This window comes from Lissotriton helveticus, chromosome 10 (genome assembly GCF_964261635.1).
Source record: "Lissotriton helveticus chromosome 10, aLisHel1.1, whole genome shotgun sequence".
NCBI lineage: Eukaryota > Metazoa > Chordata > Amphibia > Caudata > Salamandridae > Lissotriton > Lissotriton helveticus.
The window spans coordinates 1157080302-1157097609 of NC_136071.1; the positions used below are offsets into that span (position 1 = coordinate 1157080302).

The following is a 17308-nucleotide window of genomic DNA, read 5'->3' on the forward strand; positions in this document are numbered from 1 at the left end:
GTGGAGAGGTCAGGAGTGTGCTCCCTCCCTGTTTCCATGATATGATGTATTGTAGATGAGTACGCCCCATTTTTTAAATTCTTATAATACATATAAGGAGCCCCTAAGCAACCTACGCCAAACCCAGGAGCCGCCCTCCAGAAAGAGATTGCTCTGTCATTATGAAGAACTACAGCCACACCATCATGAAGACGCCCTCCGATGGTGGTTTAAACTCTATCAATAGATCTTGTTATAGCCTGGCACCAGCGACAATGGAGTAGAATGTGCAGCAGTGGGACCTTAAAGAGGGTGGACACAATGTCACCGGTTTTGACGAGGAGCTCTGCCAGCGGTTGGAAATGCTCAGCCTCAAGGATTTGCTGCAACTGACATCCCGTATTACTGGCTCCAGTGAAGCCTCAAGTAACGAAGCAAATGCTGGAAACAATTTCATCAACATGGAAGATATTGAAGACTCTATAACCGCTCCTAACTCACCGGTCCTTCCAGATATGAGGTTTCTGGAGGAATTCGTTCTGTTGCCTATCATCGTGCAACAGCCGCGCGCATACTTCGATGCCGGTTACACCTCGAAGGACCTCAGTGACTTTAAAAAATTCAGAGCCACCTCCAAGTTCCACAAAAATGACGAGGTTAGTAACAATTGTTATAGACAATTACTTTATACCATGTATACAGCTATATTTTATTTTGACCTAATAGTCTGTCTTTCTTTCTTTTTTGAACTGTAGAAAGCGTTAGAAAAAAGCTGTGATAGAGGGGACATCGCCAAAGGTTACACCATACATTTTTACTGCTTATGCTGTTCAAAACAGACTGAAAGTGCCACAATCCAAAAAAAGAGCAGCATAAGAAATGTGTTGGTACATATAATATGGCAGATTTTGAAAAGGAAGCTGCAGGCATACCCTATGACTCCATATGCCTATTATAGGTTTTGTTACGATTGTTGTGAGTGCACGTGTGAAACGTGACTATTATAACCTCTGTTACGCCCATAACATTTATGATCCGGAGCAGGAGTCTCACGAGTGTCTATATGACTCATACACTTCAAGAACAATCTGTCATATATGTAGCTTGCTAGACACAAACAAAGTATCTAATCTGTTTAGGTTGGTGTATGGTTTCTCTTATGAAAAGAAAAATATCCACCCTGATATGATTACGGTCTTGTCGGCCACTCTCAAAGAGGTCCAATGTTCTAGTGAGCCAAGCTCAAAACTCTGTCATATGCACGTTTTGTGTACGTATTTTGTTAGAAGGATGACTGAAAGGGCTAAAGAAAGGCGTATGTGCAATATTTATTTTAAAAATAGAAGAGTCTGCTCTTTAGCCCCACACAAAAAATGATGAGTCCCCTGTTATTGTGTCTTTGTTGTATTATTTAATGTTACATACTTATTCACTTTTTCGCCAGGCATCAGAATGTTGGTGCTCTTCTGAGTTATGTCCAGGATACATATGTATTGCCAGTTTTGTCTATGTGTTGCTAAAAGAGAGAATAGCTGAATGCCAACCTCTAACGCTGCGCTATCTGAAGCTCAGAGAACCGCCCATGGTGATGCCGAGTGACAGTCCTGTGCATAGCTAACTGCTGTATCAGTGCATGGCTACCTACAATGGATGAATACTGGAGCGTGTACAAAAGTAGTATGAGGGAGTTAATACTATCACTATCACCGACGACCAGCTTGCATATCACCTTGAAACTTCTGGCCGAAGATTATTTCAGAAATAAAGGTTTTGTATTGCACGACAGAGAATTGCACAATCGTTTGAATACCGTTAGTATCTTGAATGTATACGTCGTGAACTATATTGACAAGACGTGTACCATGAAACTGTAAAGCATGCCCTGTTTATATGCTGCTACCATTCTTTATTTTTTAATAAAATGCCCTTAAACAAAGCCATCGTTTTTCATTTCGTGGGATGCAGGGGCTGATAACATGTTGGGGGACGGGTTAAAAAAGCTTTGTCACGATACAAGCACGGTCGGATGCGCCAAAGCTCTGGTTAGAAGGGCTCTGGTTGAATATGAGCCTGTAACAAGAGCGCAGGTGAAGACCTGGTTATCTGGGAAAGAGGCAAATTCACTCCATACGCCAACCAGGAGGCGTTTTAAGAGGAGACCGACCATCGTTAATGGGTAGCTAGATTATCAATGACAGGTGGACATAATCAGTCTTCAAGATCTAGCCAAGCATAATAACGGAGCACAATATATATTTAAGGTAATAGATGTATTGTCCAAGTAAGGCTGTGCAGAAGCTCTCAGCGATACAAGTGGTACTAGCGTCACTTTGGTCGTTAAAGCCATCTTCAGGAAAGGGCCAACACATCAAAAACTGCAAACAGATGCCGGATTAAAAAAAAAATATATATGTTTTGAAATTATTAAAACTGCATGCAGTTAATCATTTTGTAATGCACATGGAGGTAAAAGCTGCTGTTATTAAACCTTTTAACAGAACTTTGAGACCTAAGATGTGGATATATTTCACTGCCTACAACACCTACTGATACATGGATATTCTCCAGGCGTTTATAGATGCTTATAATGTCAGTTATCACAAAACCATCAGAATGCTTCCCATAGAGGTAACGACTGATAATTCCTTAACGTTGTGGAGAGCGGGGTACGGGAGCTGTTTTGCTGCCAAGGTAAAGAAGCCCTTTCAAAAGAAGATGATCATGTTAGGGTTTAAAAGTTGAAAGGGTCTTTCCAAAGGGCTACCAGCAGACTTTTATTGATCAAATATTTATAGTGGAGAGTGTGGAGCCTAAAGAAGGTATATATATTTACAGTTTAAAGGACTACGATGGCGAAACAGAGGGTTATGAAAGGTAACAGACGATCCACACTGGGTCTACAGTGATGAAAGTATTCTGAAACGGAAAGGTAGCGGGGCTAACAGACAGGACTTTGTCAAATGGAGGGGTGGCCTAATACATTGAACAGTTGGGTGCTGGCCAGCTCCCTGCAGGATGTGTGAGTACGGGGGGGGGGCTCTCTGAAGTCAACAATATGGAGACAACATCATTTTAACTTACCTTTCCATCCAACGCCTCAAAGGACATGTTCCCTGACAATCACATTTCTAATTATACTCTGAAACTGGCTAAACCTGTGGACCTAAACAGTGAGTGGGAGTTAGCCCTAGCTGAAATCCACTACACAAGAACAAGGAATAAATTTACAATGCTCAAAGCCAAGTTTATTTTAAAGCATAATCGGGACACTTGAGCATCCATGCTGGCTTCCCTCACGGCTATTACCCCATCATCGCAGCGGTGGTTGAGGCCATCAACCAATCCATTGCCAGCATTGAAACGCATTAGAATATTCAGGTAGAATTAGATACCGTTAGAAGGAAGATGTTTCCTAAAGCTCTAAATCGCAATAGAGTTTAGCTGTATGGGTAAATTAGAAGAGTTTTAGGAACAGTACAATATATAAAACGCCAGGTAGAGTCAGACTCTGCATGCCCCAATATTAACTGAGAGTTCTGTACACTCTACGTGTATAGTGACATCGTAGAGCCACGGAGGATCAGGGATAGTAATTCACCATTGTTAAGATGGGTCCAGGTGAAGGGGGAAAATAACACAGTGATTAATATTCAATGTCTCATACCTGACTATGTAGCAATTTCTAAAAAACATTTTGACACTGTCGGTCATGATCTTCAACAATGAATCTGAGCCAGTGTCCTTTAAATACGGGAAAATTATTGTGAAGCTTCATTCAAGACTGTGACGCAACGGCAAATATTAAGAAGTGATCATGGTGATCATGAAATCATACAGTGAGCCTGTTCTGTACAGGCACTATTAAAGACACCAGGTCGGATATGGAAGGCTACCATTCTTTCAAGGGGTCCCTCATATGTAACAGGTGGGACTTGGAGGGTTTTTTTGTAGTTTGTTTAAAATAGCTATGCCTTTCTTGAGAAGAGGCTATGAAATTGCAACATCCCACGTTAAAGCGGCGGCCTCGAACATTTCCCAGGGTGTGGTGCGATCTGTTACTTCTGATGTCGCAAACACATAAACAACCTTAAGAACGGGCAGGAATGTGTACAGGCCAAGCACAAGTATTTAAAAAGAATCGAAGGTCTGCGAGGCATAGGGGTCAACCCTATAAAAAAAGGACAATCTCTTCAAAAAGCACTCACAAAAGGAGATCCATAAGGCAGAAGAGTGTGTCGAAGAACTAGAGAACACCAGCTAGTGTAAATATTTTTCAAAATGTAGCAACCTGAAACATAGCCTTCATATATATTGCGCATCATGAGAGTGTGCCAAATCAGAGTTAGACTTGTTTTCTCTAAAGCCCACTCAGACCAGTAACGAAAATAGTATTTTCATGGATGTATCTCCTCTAGCCGCTTTAATGCTGATAGTTTTGTGTCCGGGTCCATGCATATGTGTCTGGATCTCAACAATACTCTGCTGCATCTCGTTTGTAAAAGTGGACAGGGTCAAAATACCGGCCGCAGCTAAAGTGGCGATGATCGCTTACCCCATTGTGACCATGTTTAATCAGGTGGACATTAACCTCGGCGATCAACTCATCACAAAAAGTGATAACATGTATGCCTCAAGAGCCTACATCAAGAGTATTCTAAATTACAGCCATGATGCCATGGAAACACAGCTTTTAGCAGGGCTCTTCTACAAGCATACTTAGGCACGTTTTGGAGACAATGAGCTGGACAGTGACAACTCAGGTTTTATAAAAAGAGCAAGCTTTGCTCCCAGCAGTACACAGTTTGACTTACTCAAGCGTATACTTCCAGACCTTTTCTTCCAAGATAAACTACTCATCAACAGTATCGATCAACCTTAACAGCAACAAGGACTTGTTCTGTCTCATCAGTAGGGATGCGGAACAGTATAAACTGGTCATACTGTCTGCAAGTTTGTTTGCAAATAGAGTGAAAGTGTCCCCAAATGTCAGAATGGCTCACGCTGAAATCTTACAGCTATGGAACGCCAAGTACGCTAGTGAAAGACTAACTCTGAAGATATTCAGCATCCCACCTGGTACCCGATTAACCCAGCAGCAAAATGTATTTATGGGGCAACTACCGAAACTTATTCACATATGTTTTGTCAATAGTGCAGCATTTAGTGGTCTCTATACCACAAACCCTTTAAATTTCCAACACTACAATATCCACTACGAAGCGCTGTTCAACGAGGGGCTATGATTCCTGCAAAAAAGTACACACCCAGTTTTGGGGGAGCTAACTTTATCAGGGAATATCTGCTCTTTGTTTCGATAACCGGGAATCCCCTGCGTGACTTGGGAGTCATCATGCCAAGAGAAGGATATGGAAATGTCTACATGCTGTTCGCTGACCCCTGACATAGAAAACAGTGACCACTACAGCTTGATCAAAAATAGAAATCTAACAGCCAAAATATGTTTTAGTCATTTGTTGGCTCAGAATATGAACATGGTTGTATTCTCTGTATTCGAAAACGTCCTTCCGATCAACCACACCCGGCAGATTTTGTTTGACTATTTTTAAAATATTGTAAAATGGGCACTGTTCAGATTCGGGATTTTTCAAGCCATCATAAATACTGAAGAAATTATCTTTAGCTTTTTTTCCAAGCAGCAATCTACCTGGTGAATTAGGGTCTGAAAGACCCCACGCGCTCGCCTTTAACACAGATTTTGTTAAATCCATATGACAAACACTTTGAAAAGGCAAAAGGTTTATTTACAAAGCAGTTTGGTTTTTAGTAGTACAAACATCACACTGATAAACGTACTAAAGAAAAAAAAGAGGAACTACATTTAAATGTTCACTATGGCAAAACTATACACACAAACACAGGCACACATATACATAGGTTCAGAAGTCAGTAGAATCATCAGACATTTAACAACATGTTCATTTTGGACAATGTCTTTTTTTAGGTTCCAGAGGCAGAGCCTCGATGCCCCAAGAGGGGGATAGCAGGGAAAAGAATGTGGATGCTAGCATCTTAGGAAGGGACTTAAAAACAACAGGTGTTGGAGTACTTGGGAGGCTGTAAGTCGGATCCTTTAAACTTTCAAGCAGTCACCTGTGTTCAGCCTTACTGACAATCATCAAAGGAATGCTGAGTTATGCAGAGGCTTGCAGAAACTGTTCACTACCTCTGGGCGCTTTGTGGAGCGATAGTGTTTAAGACCTTTTACTAGGTCGTGCATGTGAGATCCAAACAAACGGTTGACCTTTGAAAAGGAATTTGTTTCTGTCATTCCATGAGGACCGGTCTGTAGAAGCGGACATTTTACTTAGTAACATTTGCGCTGCCCCTCTATACCTTTGACTTATATATTTGTTAAAGTTCTTCAACAATGATGTCTAGGGATGGTGATGGTTCTTGAGGCATTGAAGGGGATAGTTGAGGCTATTCAGAGTCAGGGGCATATAGAGACAGCCTATTTTTCATCATTCCCCTGCCTGTAATATTTTTAAAAGTTTTGAAGAGTGCAGGAGTATAGACCTGCTTTGTCGTAGGGTTTTAATCAGTATGGTTCAAAATGTCTTTAATCTCGACATCCAGGTGCTATGTCTCATTTTTTTAGGATATTGCCTGTAGAATTCTCCAGCGGTTCCAGCTGTTCCAGATACTGCTGTGGTACCAAGTACATCTTTTGGGCATAATCCATTATTTCCTGGTCAGGAGGCTGGTAATTAGTGGTGTAGCTATGCCCACAAAGAGCCTAGAAAACCTCCTGGCTGCTTTACCAGTTTCTTTTTAGAAATGAGGGAAGTCCTTTTATTACTGAGCATCTTTATATGGTAGGGCTTCTTCTTCAAAGCACGGAACTGGCGCTCTGCTATAGGGACACAACCTTTTAGGTTTTAGAGCGATTTCTGAAATGGCAGCCACTAAATCGTCTGAAGCCGCACACAAGACGGCATTTCTTTGCTGGGAGCTAGTTGTGATTAGCATTTTTAGGAGGGCTAGATTATGGCATAGACACACCGACGTGGTCAGTACCAGACAATATAAGGTCTAGAGTGTAAATGTTACTGGAGACTCTTTAACTATTCTTTTTATAGGCTTTGGGCTTGGTTTTAAGTATGTAAGCAACGGGGAGAATGGGTGGGGAAATACCAGGGCGAGAAAGCAAAAGATACACAATTGATGGACGGAATGCAGAACAAATCAAAAATACCAGCACACAGTTGGTAGTCTTCTAGAGTATTGGGTTTACGTCTACCAGTTAGTTACCATGGGGTTTCTCAATAGCGTTTTTAAAGGCTTCCAAGAAAAACTGAATGTTTCGGGGGTACATCTATTTAGCTATAATGGATATTTTCTGTTTGTCTCAGGGATTTTAAAATAAAAATAGGCATCAGGCATTAAGAGCTATAGAACGACGGCTCTTACCCTTGTAAAACAAGTTCTGCATAATGTAAGATATGCTTAGATTGCAATGATTTGACTATTGAATAAATGCTTTCTCTAACACAGGATGATGCCCACCTTCGTTCATAAGGTCATTTACAATCACCATGTTTACAAGGCCAGTAGGTAACATTGCATCATCTTTGAGATTACTTGGCATGCCTTCTATAAATTTGATATGTGGGAACCTTAGGGATAGTCCTGTATAAAAATCTTGCCAGCATGAATAAAACCAAACAATATTGTTAGGGGTTTGGGATAAAACACTGGGAGCATTTTCTAATAATTTCTTTATAAAATAGCTTGTACCACAATTTGAGGGGCCTTCTAAAGCGCAGGAGGGGTGCGGCAACCTGGTGTCTGTAGTCGGGTTTGCAAGACTCTAATGCAGATTTAATAACCATACGGTTGGGTTTTGTAGTCTTAAATCATGACCCTTTTATCAAACACCACGCTAACGGTTTTATGCAATGGCTGGGCTGTAATTTCCCAAAGTTTTTGGGATTGAACTGTGGTAGGTTGTTTTACAACAATTGTTTTTATCATTCTCACTGTGGCACAAGGTAGAGTGTTTGTTCACCAGCTCCTTTAGACTGTCAAAATGGACATGTTGTTCACATTTAAGGTGATGCCTTTGGCTTTCATACCTGCTGCATTGTTAGAAGTTGTGTAAGAATAGGTTTTGGGACCCGGTGGCATCAACTCTACTATGTACTCATCCTTTTCTAGCTCACTGGTCAAATCGCCTAGATAATCACAGAGTTGGGGGTCTTAATCCCCTAATTTGCTTACAAAAATAACAATCTGTATTGTGATACAGACACCGTTCCTGAAGTTTATCCATTTCATTGTAAGGCTGTAAATGAGTGTGAGCGGTGGTGAAAAATGCTACGAAGATGGTTGTATTGTTACAAGTTGTGGGGTACTCTTTTGTGTATTTTCAACACAGCGCTGTGGTTTCATCATCGATAAACTCGCTGCTGGGCACCTCGTAACACAGCGCAAAAAGATTTTTAAACAGTTCCTCAGGATCTATGATTATGGTCATGTTTGACAAGTTTGTACGCTGTACAAATTTTCCCTATAAGGAATTTAGGCACAGCTTGGTTAGGTGTTGTCTGACAGGGTTGACTTTGATGAACTCGGGTCTCAAGCATATACCCTTGTGAGCATAGTAATCATTGATGTATTCTTGCTTTCGACCTAATGAATGCACCCTTCTGGAAACCCTGATGCCTCCTGCTTGTCTCTGAGAAATAAGTTAACAAACTCAGAAAAGAGTTGGGTTGTAGTCCTCTCAAAGTGCCAAATTGTGTGTATTCTTCCAAGTCAGTATCCTTTCTCTAAGGCAGCCTGTACCTCAATGGTTCACCAGGTCCCGGTGAGCACTCTTTGCTCATTAGTGTGTCTGCATTCGCTAGTCTCTTTACTTGCAGCACATGTTCGACACAGGAGAAATAATAGCCTACCATCAACACTGTACAATTGTATGGGGAAGTAAAGCCTCAGGGGTGGGTAGACTTGAAATTTGACTAACCCAGTGTATTTGTCTATGGCTTTAAAAGCCCTATATATGATGCTGGGGTGACCTAAGGAGTATAACTTCATCTTGTTCACAAATGGATGTAGACATTTTCAACATTTTGCACATTTAACAGAGTACACCTGGGCAAGTGTTCAAATTTGGTACCCAAAAGCCTATCAAACTTGTGGGGTTTGTAGCAGTGGGAATAATTGTGGTAAAAGCAACCGTTGGCGCACCAGTAAATACAGCATACCCAACCTGGAAATAAGGGTCCATACGATATTCATCACCCTGCAAGGCATGTTGGAGTAAGATGTTTTCCTTGTCAGAGACGTACATGAGCCATTGAATAGAGCGGGTAAAATAACACTTATGTTTACCATTAAAGAGGTCAGGTGGCACGAGAGCGATGCTTTCAGGTTGTTAAAACATGAGCTTGTAGATCGACATACACTTGGAAGCCAGCGTGACGTGTTGAAAAGGGTTGATGTTCTCTATGGATTTTGTCATCTTGGCTGTATTAGGTTTTAAAAACATGACTTGTTTCGTTGTCTCTACAATAACATCTCTGAAGAGGTTGTCAGCTTTACTCAAGATGATCAGATCTGCCTGACAGTGAGCTTTCAACTCGTTTTGAAAATGAAACTTCTTTTTGCGTTTTTTACCATAACACTGTAGAAAACTCTCATTCTCTTCTGGCAACATATACGCAACACTGTACCAGTCAAGCAGGGGCATGGGACCCTCATAATTCTGATTCACCCCTGTGTTAAAAAAGTTGGGGAAATACCCTTTACATCCTGGAAAACCAAAGGCTTTCGGCAACTTGCTTAATTTCATGGGCAGAAAATTCAAAGTATCTATGAACCTTTTATGTAAAGGTACAGCTGTTAGCGGCATTAGTTTGGAGTTCTGGGTGATGAGTTCTACAGGCATCTTTTCACAAATCATATTTTGCAAAATAAAGAACGATTAATACACTTTTGAGTTAAGGTCCATCAGGGTATATCCTTTGAATTTTGTCTGCATGAATGTACGAAGGAATTAGTTCACCCAAGAAGGCCCTTCAAACTCCCAGTTTTCATCTGGAGTTAGGTAGTGCGCAAAAATATAGCTAGGCTGGTGCACTCTGGTCTCTTCGGTACACTCTATATTGAACACTATGTAGTCTTCTGTTTTGGTCTGGGGCTGGCCTTTAGTCATGTAACACATGTGTTTTGTTCCTGGACGAAAAGACGCCTTACACCAGGGGCATTTCATACCTTTGCATTTTGTGATGGGCAGCAGTTTAGCACCCGCACAGGAGATGCACTGAATAACCCCAGTGTGTATGCTAAAGCAGTTTTGCGAGCGACAGGATAGATTACATTAGGACATCTCACCTTCTGATCCGTGACTATGATGAAACCTCCCTTTGGCACATTTTACAATGCATTTCACACTGATGAGCTGTCTGTGTGTTGTAGATGTGATCTCAATGGGTGCACACATACTTGGCTCCTTCAGTTTCAACATACCATTAAAGTTGTTTTCATGATGGAGAATGTAAACCGTCTTACTTTTTACAGGCTCTCCGAATGAGAAGTGCTTCCACGATCTGCTGTAGTAAAGAACTTTTACCGTGATGGCAAATTAGTTCTCAAAAAACCCAGTTCTCCAAAGCCTATCAGTCTGTCAGGAGGTATTTCAAGCTCACCGTGGGCCGCTAGACTTGACCACTGCATAGATAGTGCTGCGATCCATTAGTAACCCAGTGAGGCTAGCCACCAGAAACGTAATGGCCATGCCGGTTTTAAAGTTGAGAAACCACAGCTGTTTTTTCCAATTACTTTATCCAGAAAATACTCTTTAAAGGTCAGGAAACACCCCCCTCGTGACACCGAACAATGAGGGCAACTATTCTGAAGGTCCCAAATGCTGCTATTTCTGCTTTACTTTGCAAAAGTTTAGAGAGCATTTCTAAAAATGTCGACAGTGTCAAGCACATCATGGGGCATTCATCTGGTGAACAAGGGGCTGTCAATACCCTGCCCATGGAAGCGGAGCTGAAAGAAATCATTCGACCTCACGTTGTGTAACAATCACTGTGTGAGCTTTTTACAGTCTGTTGACTAGCTAAAAGCCCATGATCAAATGAGTTTATGCGTTCTATGTTAACAAACCTGAATTCTTCGTAATACTCTGTAGCATTAAATCTCTCTACAATTCGCCGGTACCTTCTGACACTCTCTAAAAACCCCATCTCTGAATCCTCAGATTGGGGGTTTGTGTTGGATGTTGAGCTCTCTGGCACATCATTTTGGGGTGGGCTGACTCTGATTCCAAGGCAGTGTATTTGTAAACCTCCTTCAAGCCCAAATCCTGGCTTTCTTGAATTTACTGATTAAATGCCTATGCTGCTTGGCACAATTAGCCCACATTTTGGTTCTTACTTGCCCACTTCTTTTTAGGCAACCCCCACAGAGCTGGTTTGAATGGTCTCTGGAGTATTTGCTGAAGACCACCTTTACTTCATTTAAAAAAAAAATAATTATTAGGTATTTATCCCATTTTATGCAAGACAAGCAGAGCAGATTGCAGGACATATGACATCAGAAAGGTAGCACATTATTATACATTGACATATACATTTATACAAGATATAAGAAGAAAGAAGAGAAAACAAAAAAAAAGCGTTTCTGTACTTTACACCTGGATCCAGTCCATTAGAGGTGCCCAAATCCTCATTCCCATTGTTCTTTTCTTTCGGCCCTTGGTTCTATATGTAGCCAATTCCAAATTAGCAAGTAACCCCGCTCGCCAGGTCTCAAAGGAGGGGGGCGCATTGCTGATCCACTCTCGCGTAATGCAAGAGCGTGTTAGCACCATACCAATAAACAGAAAATTTGTCCTATCTTCGGAAAGCGTATCTGGCGTAACACCTATCAGTACCATTTCCCCAGTTATAGCCACTGTTGATCCCAACAATATAGTCAAAAATTGTTCTATAGAGAAAAATAAATCTTTCAATTTTGGGCAAGATAAAAACATATGTAGGGCATCAGCTGCGTATTCCTACTACAGGTTATGCCCACCGTTGTCCCCCATTTTGATATCTTACCAGGCGTATAATAAAGATCAAATAAAGCCATATAATGTTGTGATCGCGATCTCCCTGTAATTACAATGTTATTTGCTAATCTGATTGATTCCTCTATATTAACTGAATCCCGACCACCTTTACTTCAAGACTGTATTTGTGTTCAGTGTATCCGGATTTCTCAGCTTTGCCCCATGAACGCTTAAAACGCCTGGAGCACCTGCAGCCCTTTCCTAAATTTGTGTTTGTAGGTCTAATCAATGCCTTTTGTAGGATTCACTGTCAAGGTATTTGGAACTTTTAGGCCCTGTCTTCAGGGTTCTAACTCTTTTTTGCTGTGTGCGGACTTGTAAGAACTGTCGTGCTTTAGTAAAGATGTCTTGTACCTTTTTTTATATTTGGAACTTTGGACTGAGTTATTAATAAAGCTGGAACGCCGCTTTTTAGGGAGCACTGCAGACCTCGTCAAGATAAAATAACCTCTATGTCTGCAACTGCTGAGTCGCAAGATTGGAACAACTCTCTCCTACACCATTGTACCCTCTGGATTATCTTCCTCTGTACATCACTCAAGGGTTGTTTCTCGGTTTCTGTCTTCAACAGGTTTATGGCCTTAGAGTTCAGGTTGGATTTTAGTTTTCTGACGACCTGGTGCATGTCTGTCACATATTAACCCAGCACAGCTTTTTGGGCAAAAAAAACATATTCTGGGGCATTTTCTGTGACAATAGGGTTGGGACGTATATTACCCTGAATCTCCCTGAGCACCGCTCTCTCGCTACCTCCACTAGCACTGTTCTGAAGGTATGAAATTGTTGTGATCAAACAAAGCAGTTCCCAATCCTAACACCCAGCGGATTATCTGTCGGCTACTCCTGAAAATGCCTCGCTGCTATACTTTGTTTCAAAGCTCCGATTATGGCTTCAGCTCCATCCTGTACTGCTGTCGGGGTATGTTGAGGCCAGTGACGCAGGGCTGGTGGGATTGTACGCACCTGGAGGTGTAACCAGTGGCATAAAGTATGGTAAATGTAAATATTGGTCATAATAGCTCTACGCGGTAGAGGTGTAAAGGCGCTAGGGCTGGGAACAGGGGACTTCTCCCCCTCTGGGTCTCTATTAGAAGGAACACTGTGAGTGGCTGCGGTGCCGGTTGTGTTTCAGAACTCGAGGGCACCCCTGTCAGGCTCTCGAGAAGCCCTGTACCTACCTAAAATGTGTCCATTTGGGAATAAAAAGCCCTTCGTTAACTAGGGATTATTATACACTGTTGTGGCTCACCGGTTAACCCCCTGAGAAGCCATATACATGCAGAATATGGGTCCTGATATGGATAATCCGTTCTAAGCCCTTTGTCAAATAAAGTATGTGTTATATTTATAGGTGTGTCCACTTTTGGCTATGTGAGATATTTATAGTCTGTTTTAGGGATCCTCTGGGAAGCACATCAACATTCACCCTCTCAGACGGTGAACATTTACCTGCATGAAGATTATGGGGACATGGCTGCACAGTAACTGTGTTTTTTAAGGATAGATCTAAAGGGGCGGTTTATATGTCCAAGGCTGTGGGTTTTTTCGTCTTCTTTAAGGAAAGGCGACTTGATTTTAGTTTGTTTAGTGTGAGGTCTACTTCTTGGTTTTTACATGACCCTGGCTGTTGTGTGTCTGTAGCTAGAAGTGTGCACCCTTTGAGGTCTACACCCCTAGCCAAAGAAATCCCTTCTTGTATGCGTGTACGTTGTACTGGTTGTGGGTTTTGCTGGTAAACTAGTGAAGGGGTTAGAGCAACGAGAGTCTCTAAGACCTGCGAGCGCAGAGGCCGCACAACTACCACTTTTGCTCGGGGTCTACCTTTTGCCAAGTTTGGCATAATTTTGCGCTTGCAGTGGAACTGTGAAGAAAAAGAATCACTGTCACATTTCCAATATAATACATTGACTTGGCACACTCTTTGAGGGCACGATGGGATCTTGGGAGGCTTTGGACAGTATGGGCCAATCATTGCACATCCTTTATACAACAAGGCCATCCCTTTATTCACCAGTAATAGCACGGATATACTGAACGCTGTCCGATGTGTCTTTAGACTCTAAGAATTGTTTTAGCGAATCAGCAGCTAACTGCACTTGTGCCTCATAACCTGTAAAAACGCGTACACAAGAATACCTATGAGAAAATGTCTTGCGATGTCGAGACAATGCGGTTAGCAACAGTCTCAGAACTATATCGCTCTACATATCTGTACGTTGCTAAAATTCAACCATTTCCTCGTGGCTCCACGTTAATTCTGGGAGACCCTGTGTGCAGAGCAGACAGATTTGGTTTGAAACAGCTCCAACAAACAACGCCTGTCTTAGTTGATTGAGGCATTTCAAAAAAATTCTAAGCATGTTTTGTCCACAATATAATAAAATAATTTACAGTTGTTGGAACAGGCCTTATTAACACGCTGCGTAGCCAGCAGGGCTAATGAACACAGGGATTTTGAACCGGCGCTAAACAGTTCCAGCATCTTAGCACAGGGGCTGCACTAGATCTTTAACCGCTTCCGTGCGGCGCCGATTCCCCCCCTGTGCTGGACATTCCAGAACAGGGTGCGGTCGTGACAGAACCATTCCGTCATCAGCACAGCTCAACCATGACTGATGACGGAATGGTTCCGTCACAAGCATCGAAGGGGTTAACACTATAGCTGCTTCGAACGTTCCACACCAGTGCGGAACGTTCGAAGAAACGGGCCGTTCGCAGCACCAGCCAGTTAGTGCTCGCGATGGGCAACGGCCGACAATTGCAACTAAATATAAATGGGCTACAAGCTTCTGCTCAGAAACAAATAAAACAACACAACCCTTTCATTTTTGAAATCCTTACATTTGCAGTTGCTGAGGGATGGTATATATAGGATGCTTTTTCTCAACCCCATTGCTCCAAACTTTGGAACTAGCTCATTTCTGACTATGGGACCTGCTCCCCCCTGCCTCTCTGCCCTCCCCTCTATCACACTGAATCCTTTCTCCCCACACAACCCATCCTGCCCAGCCTATTGCTCAGGGCTTTGAAAACACATTTCAAAGCCTCCTTCCGACTTTTAACCTCTGGCAAACCCTTGGTTTAAACTACAGATATAATTTGTACACTTTTCGAAATGCTGATTTCCACGCGCCCTGCAGCCTCTTAAGCAAATGCAACACAATGAAACAATCAATATGGTTCAGCAGCATGCACCAAACCTTTTTCTTTTTTTTTTTTAAAGTCACAACGGGGCCTTGAGATGTCTCAGTTAACCCCATCCGTGTAAAGCGTTTTCCCGCTGTGCGGTAAAGATTCGCAAATCCCGCGTTACATCGTCATGAGCGTACGACAGGCGTACCTCATGACGAGCTGAGCTCGTCATGAATGTGGAAGGGGTTAAAAAAGGAAATAGAAGTTTAGCAGACTGTTTAACAAACACACACACATGCATGCACACACACTCACTCACTCTCTCTCTTCTTTTAAATTTACTGGAACTGGCTTTCTTAGGAAACTGACTGTGTAGCCCCAAGGCTAATTAATGCTGGGGCTCTGAAACTGCACTAAACCGTTCAGACGTCTAAGCCCATGGGCTGCGTTAGTTCTTTGAACCCCCTTTGCAGAGTTGCACAAAGTATATTAAAAATCAACACACATTTTACCTCAGAATAATTTGTGCTATTACACAGAACATTAAACATTTACAGGTAAATATTCACGAGCTAGAGTCTTCTGTGCAAAAAAAACCAAAACAAGACAGCCCTTTCATTTTTGAAATCCTTGCAGTTGCAGCTGTTTGGGGATGGTGCATACAGGTTGCTGTTTCTCACTCACCTTGGCTCCAACCTTTGGAACTATCTCAGCTATGCCTATAGAGTCAGCTCGCCTCTTAACCCCCAACACTTCAGTCTCACAGTTCCTGTCCTGTTCACCGCCGCACTGAGGCCTCTGTCAGAACCAACGCCTGAAGAAGGGTCCTGTCGTAGCTTGCACTGTAGCCTGGTTCAAAGCCTGCAGCTGACCTTTAACCCCTGGCAAAACGTGAATTTTATACATTTTGTAAATGCAGATTTCCATTCAGCCTCTTGAGCTCGTCATATCTACACCCGTTTGTGTGGAACGCTCGCACAGCAGGGAAATTAGCCCAGCGTGCGAGCGTTCCAACGGTCATGATGAGCTCAGCTCGTCATGAGCGAGCACACGAGCACCGTGGCTCATGACGAGGTCAGCTCGACATGAGCCACGGTGCTTGTGTGCTCATGTAAATGTAAATGTACAGGAATTTATATAGCGCAAATCACCGAGCGGTTTCTAAGCGCTTGCTTAGGGAACCCGTCCTGGTATTCCCCTGTGAGATAACCCCGGCAGGGTATCCGCAAGGTGAAAGCCAGGCATCCCGCCGCGAGGGGCCGTTGTGGAGATTAAGCAAGCTATTGCCCAGAGTCGCAGAGTGTGAGCCCGTGAATCGAGTAGGCACCGGAGCGAGAATTGTCGAGTCCATGGACATTTTAGGACTCAAGACCCCGCCGAGCCGGGAATTGAACCCTGGTCCCGGGCTGACCTCTGCTTCCAGGTCTGCCTCCTCTAACCAGTGAGCCACACTTCTCCCTGAGCTGAGCTCATCATGACCGCACCCGTTTGTGAAGAACGCTCGCACAGCAGGGGAATTAGCCCGCGTGCGAGCGTTCCAACGGTCATGACGAGCTCAGCTCGTCATGAGCGAGCACACGAGCACCGTGGCTCATGACGAGCAGACCTCGTCATGAGCATAGGAGGGGTTCATAATTACAGGATATTACCAGGTGCTACCTTGTCACCCGGCTTTGGGAGGACACTGTGACACTTTTGCATTTTCACAACTATCAACTACAGGCTGACACGCTTTTTTTTTTCAACCTATAAACGCAGACTGTTTCAGACCAGAAATACAGAAACTGAGCTTCACCATGCAACACATTGAATGGAAAAAATTATTTAAATGGTTTGTTATCATTGTTTTTACCTGCAGCAGAAGTTTATTGCCCAGTTTCCTCCCGCTATTCAGCTCGAAGCTTTTCTCCATGTTTCTCGGGTCCCGCTGTCCTCAGACTTACAATAAGCGTTTCGCGGCTGCTTCTAATTGTGTGTGTGTAACAGCCTTGGGCTGGCATTTTATGCTTAGTAACGCTTGATAATTATGCAATGGGCCCACTGTGGGATGGGTGAGTAGCAGCATCTGCCTTTGAGTTCTATTTCATTGCAGTTTTGATTCAATTATGAATT

General features: G+C 42.7%; 1 protein-coding gene and 1 pseudogene across 2 annotated transcripts in view; both read left to right on the forward strand.

The window, feature by feature from the left end:
* THRB (thyroid hormone receptor beta) overlaps positions 1–17308 on the forward strand; it is a 597833-nt gene that overhangs the window by 68218 nt on the left and 512307 nt on the right. The window lies entirely within an intron of this gene.
* Positions 342–1356, forward strand: LOC144784194 (uncharacterized; annotated as a pseudogene).